This window comes from Cupressus sempervirens, chromosome 2, assembly GCF_028749045.1.
Source record: "Cupressus sempervirens isolate cs-2001-9-10 chromosome 2, ASM2874904v1, whole genome shotgun sequence".
NCBI lineage: Eukaryota > Viridiplantae > Streptophyta > Pinopsida > Cupressales > Cupressaceae > Cupressus > Cupressus sempervirens.
This window is the reverse complement of record NC_143119.1, coordinates 236,604,247-236,614,441: the sequence shown is the minus strand read 5'-3', so window position 1 is coordinate 236,614,441 and position 10,195 is coordinate 236,604,247.

Below are 10,195 nucleotides of genomic sequence, written 5' to 3'. Positions count from 1 at the left end.
ATCAACTGAATCAAGAAATAGAAGAACTAAAGAAATCCTTGAAGAGAAGGAAGGAAATTTCTATTGAGGAGAATGACACACAATACAAAGAGATAGACACTAGTAAGCTATTTTTTTATCGAGACTCCATTGAATTTGATATAGCAGTTGTAGATCTAATAGAAAAGAATAGAGTCCAAGCTAAAGGAATCAAAAATCTCAAGTTAGAGCAAGAATTACAAGCCATACTACTATGTGAGGTGACTGAATAGAAGAAGAAATTCATCGAAGACAAAGCCATGATTGAAGAAGACAAAATAGTTTTGGCCAATAGACTAGAAGAGAAGTCATTAGAACTAACCAAGATTTCCAACATAAAATTGGATACTCTAAGTCAAATGATGAATGCCAACTATGAATTGAATGTCAAGGACATTGAGATAACAATAGTGAAGTTGCAAAATGAGCAATTGTAAAGTGACCTAAAATGGGAAAAGGAATTTGCTGAAAGTTTCAATAAATTGAGTGAATCCATCAAATACTTTGAGCAATTATTGAGATCCCCTAGATCTAATAATGACACATCAAGACTGGGATACACAAGTACTAAAGAAGGAGAATCATCCAAAAGTGTTGAAGAAAGGAGCAACAAAGATAAGAACTCCAAACCTACTTGTCATAATTGTGGTAAGAAAGGAAATACTACTAATGTGTGTAGGAGCAAGACTACAAATCAAAATATCAATCATAAGAGCATGGTTCACTATCATAAGTGCAAAAAACAAGGTAATTAGGCATATGAATGAAAAACTGAGACCATGCACACAGAAAGATTTGAAGGATATTGATACAACTATCAAAAATATGGATATTGATACAACTGTCAAAAATATGGATATTGATAAAACCATGCAATCATCAAATAGGCAAGCAAAGGTAAGGAACAATGGAAACTCTTATAACTGAGATTATAATACAAGATATAACTATCATTAAATATGGACATGTTCCTAAGAATTGTATTAGGACACACTTCAGAGGTGACTAAAAAAGGTGGTTGAGTCAAACCACATGTTTTAGCTATTTGAAGACTAGTCACATCAGTAGATATTGCCCAACAAAGTCACAAGCACCAAGTTGTGAATTTGATAAAGGCAAAGGCAAGGAAGATGTTGAAAATATTAGAAATGAAAGAACAAGACATGGAAGAAGATAGATGATTGCAACACATCAAATGGAGAAGGGATCATTTTATCCAATGGGTTAGGTGATCATAGGTCATCAAACTAAGAAATCAAGAGGTATGTGGGATTGATATTTAAAGGTTATATCATACTTTAGTTCTAAAAGGATTTAGTACTAAAAAGATTAAAATTAATATGAATAAAGATGCAAGATGTTATTAGGAATCTAAGAAAAATCTTTGAATTTTTCATATTACTATCGAGCATGAAAAGTTTCCTATATGTGCTAAGTGAAATGCTAGAGGATGTTGAGCTAATAGACTAACTAGTTGATGATGAGATCATAATGGTTGTCGAGTGACCCTAAAATCAGTTAATATTGAGCTTAGAGTTGTGTAAGCACTCAGCATTTACTGTAGGGTTTTCAAAGGGTGTTTTATGGATTTTAGCTCATTTTACATCATTTCAAACTTGAGAAAGAGCGAGGAGAGAAGAAGGTGATATGGAAATCCATTCAAACCAATTGCAAAAGATTTTAGAAATGATTCTATATTAATTTTTCAAATCTTATTAGGTATTTATCAAGAGCCAAGCTATGCAATTTATATTTTTGTAAACCCTAGTTTCATACAATAGCTTCTAGTTCAAAGAATATACAGGGAAAGGAGGTTTTGAATGTCCAACTAGTTAGTAATGAATTGCTTACAAACAAGACCCCTCTGGTGCATAATCCATGATACCACCAAATTTTTTAATGGTGCAAAATGTTAGAAAATTATATAAATACAAAATTGGAGGCATTGGTGTCATTGAGATTAGGGAAGCATACAATATATTATGTGAGAATGGTGTGTTGAAAGAAGAATTCAAAATTGTTGAAAGGAAAGGGTTAGATCGTACCCTAGATTTCCCAAATGTATTCAAGACCAAGTGGATTAGGATAGTGCTTAACCAAATTCATGATGGTTCACTATATAATGGACCTATCAAAATAACTAAGAGGATAATCCATAGGTTACTAGTTACCCAACCCTAGATCAACCTAAGACATTAATGAGTGATTCAAAGGAGGTAATTAAGAAGAATGGAGTTGTATAGAATAAGAGAGGCATGACAATTGACACAATCACTGATCCTTTGATAAACTTTGTTGTTAGGGTTATTTTACACAAATTCTACCAATCTGGCAGATTGAATAGTGTGCCTTGTATAGCAATGGATGTGGGATACAAAATTGTCAAGATATATCACACATATGATCTTCCAGAGTTACAATTATAACAACTAATGGAGAACCTTGGAGCAGTAAGGAAAACTAAGAGTGTGCAATGTAAATTTGGTTCTATTTTGATATGCATATTATTTTATGTTCAAAAGACATTCCCTTCATTTGGCATTATGGGATGGAAAACCAACAGATTAGTGGTAGTATAGATTGGTGAATATATTGACCAATTAGGTGAGAATTTTGAATCTTTAATGGCAAGTTATTTTGAAGACTTTAAGAAGTCAATGAAGAAGAGGATGAGAATACCAGTGTCACTAGTAGAGAAACACTATGATGATGTATGTTTTCTAGTGGATGTTGACTATACTTTTGTACAAGCTACCTTGCCAAGGGTGAGATGGTTGAGGTCACTTGGATATGAAATAAATATAGATGAGGCCTTTGTAGCTATTATAGCACTACTTACAGAAGAGATAGATAAAAATGCTAAGACATTTGGAAACTATGAAATGGAAAAGTTCAAAATTACAATGGAAATAAAGAATGCCTATGTTATCAAGAAAAATGACAAGCTAGTGAAGAAATTAAAGGCTAAATTTGGTGAAGGTGTTGAGCAAGAAGAAGAAGAAGAAGAGGAGGAGGAAGAGGGTGAAGAGGATGAAGACATCTAGGCACAAGCACCACTTGCACTCACCTAAGGAATGGGATAAGACCAAGAAGAGGAGAAGATTGAAGTTACTAAAGGTGTTGAGGGAGAAGAAGTTGAGGAAGCACCTACTCCTTCTAAGAAGAAGAAGAGGAAGGTTAAAGCCCAACAACTAACAAAATCCAAGAAGATAGCCAAGCCAAGTCAACCCAAGCCAACTGCACCCACTATAAGGGCTAGTACACATGCAATTGCACAAAAGGAATAAGAGAAGAAAAAACTTATAGAGTAGGAAGGTCAAGAGTAGAAGAGACCATGAAGGAAATATGTTGCACAAGCTAAGTCTGATGAGCAGAAAATAGAATTAGATGACAACATCCAATTCTAGGTGGTGAGTCATAATCCTCTATCAGATCTTGAATTTTTTTGTAAAAATGTTAAGAATAGTGTAGACTTATCAAGATTTACACATGTTGATTTTGATAATTTGGGTAAAGTGGAGAAAAATAAAGTGGAGGAGGCTACATATGCCATGATAGAAAAATTCAAGAGTACTCCACCAGAAATTTCCAACTAAATGCCATAGAGTTTATATGACATAGTTGAGCAAAAATGATACTGTTGTCTGAACTTGGAGAGACAAATAAGAGAAACATCACTTGCACAACTGATGTTTGAACTCAACAAGGCATGGATTGCTAAGGCTGTGAAGAAATATGCAATTAGATTTGTACCTAAATATAGAACCTTTAGCATTTTACAAAATAAAATTGAAGATGTAGTTAAGAAGTCCACACAAATGTGGCACGTAACTTATGAGTTAACTACAATAAAGGAAGGTGACAAAGAGCCCATAGAGGTAAAGGATGATGATGAAGAAGATGATAAAAATGATGACACTATTGAGGGTGTAACAAAAATGCAAGTAGATGAAAAGGTAGCAGTTGAGCTAGAGTAGCAAGAAGAACAAAGTGTGCAAGGCACACAATTTCCTAATGCTAGTCTTCAACATATCACAAGTGAGAATACTTAAAAAATAATAGTTAATTAAGGATGCTTCTAATTTCATAGCTCAGAACATCAATCCCCTTATAGAGGAAGATCTCAAGAAGATACTTGATTAGTCCACACTACAGGAAAAACTTTGTGATAATCCTATAATGGTGGGTGTGGAAGAATTGTAGAAGAAAGTGACTAATACAAGGGTAGAGTTGAATCCACAAGAACCACCTTCTATCATCCATCAAGTCACCCATGTAAAACCTTTGGTCAAAGTACTAGAAGCCACATTAGACAAGATTGATACAATTGCTAAATTTGATATAGTTGAGTAGAGTATAGTAGAAAAATAAGACACTATAGAAACATAGAGTGGAATAGGTCAAATAATTTTATTTGCACCTACAACACAAACACAAGGTGCATCATAAGGCATTGTAATAGAATGGGGCAAGCCTAAAGAGATAGAGCTGGCATCTATGGTGAAGAAGCAAGTTGCCATCCAAGCTCTGGTAACATTACCAATATCTAGCATTCCTTCCACTCAAACTCTTTAGAAGCCAAGCACAGATGCAACACCATTGCAGATCTTAGTGCTAAGCTCGAGTTCATAAAAGGGAGAAAATTTTTATACAATATGAAGATGTGAGCCTTGATGAAGAAATTGTTCTACCATAGTATAGTTATGCTACAATGACCATAGAGTAGATGGGCATACTCTAGGAATTCCTAGCAAGGAAGAAACATCAAGAAATGCTTAGAAGGGAGCTCAGGTAGAAGTAGATAGAAGCAAGATATCAAAGAGATATTTTTAAATGAATTTATTCTACCAGCTCTAGATCAGACCAAGCCACTAATTGAACAACTGATAAACATAGTAGAGAAGGTTAGTGATGCATACCTAGATATAAATGCTAAATTGTTAGAATGGTCAGAAATGAAGTTCTAAAGCAAAGTAAATGAAAAGATATCATGTGAGATAATACTGACACAAGTTGCATTGGAAACTAATGTTGAGGATGTGAAGAAGGTTCTTAAGAACATTTTCTCATTGTACACTAAATTGTTTAATCTAACACTCTTCACCCAAGAAACTAGAAGCTACATTAATGCATCAGGTGCAAAGTTGCCTCTGAATCCAACTCAAGGTAAGAAGCACTTCAGAGCATTGCTAAAAACCTAGAGTTAGTTAGTTGCATTGTCAGAAAATGAGGCCAATACAAGAGCCAAACTAATTAGTATCCAGACAACTTTAAGCCCCCATATGAAAATATTTCATAAGGAACTAGGCTATGCCAAAACCCTACTGAAGAAAGATCCAAATCTTTCTACACTATAAGGTCTAGTCCACCTTGCTTCTAGGCTCACTATCCAAATCAACTCTTTGGATGTAGCATGTAAGAATTGGATGTAGCTCTCAAGATAATCCTAGATGCCCATAAATATTTCTTAGACAAACACACTATAAGTGTATAGCCCATTGACATAAGTGTCAGAAAGGGAGAGAAATAAAGGAGAGAATTTTGGAGAGATATAAAGAGTATGAGAAAGGGGGAGTAATAAAAAGAAGGATAGAGAAAAGATAGATTAAGCTAAGGGGGAGAAAGCATAAAACAACATGAAGTCAAAGAGTATTAGTTGATGCATACTTACTTAGAAGGAGTACAAAATTTTGAAATTTTGAAGGTTTGTATATAAGCCAAGTTAGAGATATGTTATGCTCATGAGATTAAGGATATTAATACATACTCAAGTATTTTTGACACTCATGTCAAAGAGGGAGATTGTTGATCTTAGATTGGTTTTGAAAAGTGAGTTTCAACACATTTAAGTTATTTACTTAGTTTATATTGAACAAGCAGTACATGCCAAGCACAAAATGTATATTATAGAGCATGATGAGTCCACAGTGAGTGCTAAGCCACTCATGTGTTGTGTCACTAAAGTACTGAGCAGATAGTTCATACTAAGTGATTCAGGAGCCAAGAAAATAGTGGATACCAAGTGATACAGATGCTAAGTCATAGTATAAATATTAGTATATGCTAAGCATCAGAGACTTCAGGTGCCAAGTAATACAATTTTGGCATATTTGTTTGTAATGGCACAAAAAAATATGTAAACCATTTTTGAGCCAACTTAAGGATGAATTATGATATTTTGGAGATATGGACAAATCTTATATTGGATTCCCAATGCAATTACATGTAGCCAATTAGAAATGGGAAGGATTAAACAGAAAAAATGATGAATCTCAACTGTAGATTCATACCTAACCCTAAATCATCAAAGTCTTCTTAAGGAGGACAAACCCTAAACTCTCTAGTGAGTGTGTAAGGTGTTGAAGCTAAGTATAGTGTAGTTTTCATGTGCAAATAGAGAATTCATGGTGGCTAAGGAGTTATGAAGTGAGAGTACACTATAGAATCAGTTAAAGGAAAATAGAGAAAGAGATAAGAGTACAACAAAGAGACATATGATCAAGAAGGATCAAGAAGACATTATTTTAGAGGTAATTTGTTATCAAGCAATCAAGTGATAACCATAGGATCAATGCTGAGACATCTTAATAGGATTTCATTCAAAATCTCTTAATAGGGTAGTCTTAATAGGCTATAATGAAATCCTTTAATAGGGTGCTTACTTAATTATGAGTTAAAGTCCTTTAGCAAGGCACACTTCTAACAAGGTGTTGAAATCCTCTAACAAGGTGGGACCTAATAGTCTTTGTAAGCCTTTAATAGTTAAAAATTATCACAAGATAGATCATGTCTCATGATCAAAACATTGTAATCATCATTGGATACACGTTATTACTACAGTAGTGAAGATTTGTGGGTGTCATCCCCACTTTAGTTTTACCTTCTCATTGGAGGGTTTCTAGGTAATCATATATAGTAACATATGTGTGTGAATGTTTACTTAATTACATGATTTAGATGTATGTGTTTTACATGTTATTTTATTTTACACATTAAAAGATGTCCATGTGTGGTGAAAGTTTTATGGGTCTAAGTTGATACTGTTGATTCACCCCCGCCTCCCCCTCCCCACCCCCCCAATAAGTTTACCTTTCCTATTTGTAATTCCAACAAGCTAGTGGTAGGGGGTTTAGTTGGAGTGAATACAAAGGGAAAGGATAAAATCACTAGATGGGAACAAATGGTAGCTAAACTGAAGAGACAATTCACTCTCATGGATTATGAGCTTGATCTGTTAAAGAAAATGCAAGGGTTGAAGCAAGTGGGAAAATATGTTCAAGAGTATACTAAAGAGTTCTACCAAGCTCTGATTAGAATCGACCATGTAGAAGCTAATAAGGAGAAAGTGACCTATTATCTTTATGGGTTAAGGACAAGAATTTAGGATGAGTTGAGCCTAGTTCAAATGAAGAGTGTTGAGGAGGCATACCAATTTTCCCTAAAATTTGAGAAGAAATTGAGCAAGAAGTTTGGAAACAAGAATATCGAAAGAGTTCATGGTGGAAGATCTGGTGGAAAATCTTATGGAGGCTATAATGATGATCAAAAGAACAAGGATAAGGCTAGAAGTAGTAATTATAACCAATAGGAAAACAATTCTAATTGTTTACATGATCAAAATAATAGAGATCAAAGAGGAAGAGGTAGAGGACAAGGATCTAGAAGAGGAGGCTTTCGTGGGAAATTTTTTCACTGCGGAGAAGAAGGGCATGGAGCATTTGAATGTACTTAGTTCCAAGGAAGGAAAGATCAAAGAATAGAAGGCTAGTCCAGAGTTGCACATATTGATGAAGATGCAAGATCATCACATTCTAAAGATGCTAAAAGAGGAGAAGTCCTAGTTAACAAAAGAGTCCTATTGAGTGGTGAGAATGAACCTGATCAAAGGAGAAACTTATTTTGTACAAGGTATAGATGTGAAGATAAGTGTTGTGATGTGATCACTGATGGTGGAAGTATTAAAAATCTAGTGTTAGAAATGATGGTCATCAAGTTGAAGCTAAAGAGGTAGAAATAATAGCACCTATACCGTATTGCTTGGGTGCAAGATGACCACAAGGTAATGGTCAATGAGTAGTACTCTGTGAAGTTCAAGATTGGAAGCTACTAGGATGAGGTACTTTGTGATATGATACCTATGGAGATATTTCATATGCTTTGGGTAGGTCATGGTAGTTTGACAAGTATGTTGTACACAATGGGCAAGAAAATACCTATAGTCTAACCAAAGATGGAGTGAAACATAAGTTGAAATTGTTAAAGGATAAAGAAGAAAAAGGTATGTAGTGTTGTTAGAATATGTTTTGTTGATGGAAAAGAGTTTTTCGAAGGTATGAAGTGTAAGCATATGTGTTTTTCTACGATTCCAAAAGATAGTAAAGAAGAAGTAAAGGAGGTACCTGTAGAAGTTACAGATATATTGGTAGATTTTTTTGCTATTGTAGCAGATAATGTACTTGATGGATTGCCCCCAATGAGGAAGATCATTCATAAGATGGATTTGGTTCTAGGAGCCAATTTGACAAACAAGGTAGTGCATAGAATGAAACTAGCAGAAAATGAAGAGTTGAATAGAAAAGTTCATCTGTTGTTGTAGAAGGGGTTGATTGAGGAGACTATAAGTTCATGTATTGTACCAATAGTATTAGCATCAAAGAAGAATGGAGAATGGAGGATGTGCATAGATTATCATGCTATCAACAAGGTCACAATCATGTCTAAATTTCTATTACTAAGGATGGATGATATTATGGACTATTTGAGTGGAGCTGAGTATTGCACAAAGATAGATCTGAAGAGTGGGTACCATCAAGTTTGTATCAGAGAAGGTGATGAATGGAAGACTACGTTTAAGACCAAAGAAGGATTATACAAGTGGTTATTCATGCCTTTTGGGCTAACCAATGCACCAAGCACTTTCATGAGGCTCATGAATGAGGCACTAAAAAAATTTCTATGTAAGTTTGTCATTTTTTACCTAGATGATATTTTGATCTTTAGTAAGGCATTGGAGGAGCATTTGATCTATATTCACAAGGTGTTTGATAAATTAAGGAAAGAAAAGTTGTTGATAAACCTAAAGAAGTGAATTTTTGTAAAGGAATTGGTGTACCTGGGATTTTTCATCTTAGCAGAAGCTTTGAAAATGGACCTAGAGAAAGTGAAGGCTACCCTTGAATGGCTTATTCCAAGGAGTGCAATAAAGGTAAAGATCTTTTCATGGACTAGCTAGTTTTTACAAAAAGTTCATAAGAGGTTTTAGCAGTATGTGTGGAACCCTTATTGAAACAATGAGATGGGATAGGAAAGAATTCAAGTGGACTATAGGAGCAAATAAGATTTTTAATATGTTGAAACAGAAAGTTATTGAGCAACCTGTTTTAACACTTCTTGATTTTAAAAAGGTGTTTCAAGTAGATTGTGATGCTAGTGGTACTACAATAGGAGTTTTTATGAGCCAAGAAGGTAGACCTGATGCTTATAATAGTGAGAAGTTAAATGATACAAAAAGAAAATATTATGTTAAAGATCAGGAATTTTATGCTATAGTTCAAGCATTGAAGAATTGGAGTTACTATCTTCTTCCTAAGGAGTTTTTTTTGTATTCTAATCATCAAGCATTGCAATATTTAAATAGTCAAGGAAAATTGAACTAAAGGTATTCTAAGTGGATTGAGCTTTTGTAGAGTTGTAAATTTTTTTTGAAACACATGAGTGGGAAGTCTAACAGAGTTGCAGATGCCCTTAGTAGAAGACAACTTTTGTTGAAAGAAATGCAAATAGAGGTAGTTGGGTTCAAGGAATTCACTACTTTGTATCTAGATGATCCTAATTTTGGTGAAGTGTGGAAGGCTTGGATAGAACCTATTACACTTGATAGGATGAAGTGGTTAGATTTCATGATCCAAGATAGTATGTTGTTCAAAGGAAGCCAATTGTGCATTCAAAGAAGTTTAATGAGAGAGAATCTTATCAAGGAAAAGCATAGTGGAGGATTTGCTAGACATTTTGGTAGAGATAAAACCATTTCTTTGATTGTTGAGAATTATTACTAGACACCATTGTAGCAAGATGTGAAGAATTTTTTACAAAGTTGCAGATTATGTCAGATGGCGAAAGGAGTGAAGTAGAATACAGGGTTGTATCAACCATTACATGTACTAGAAGCCATGGGAGG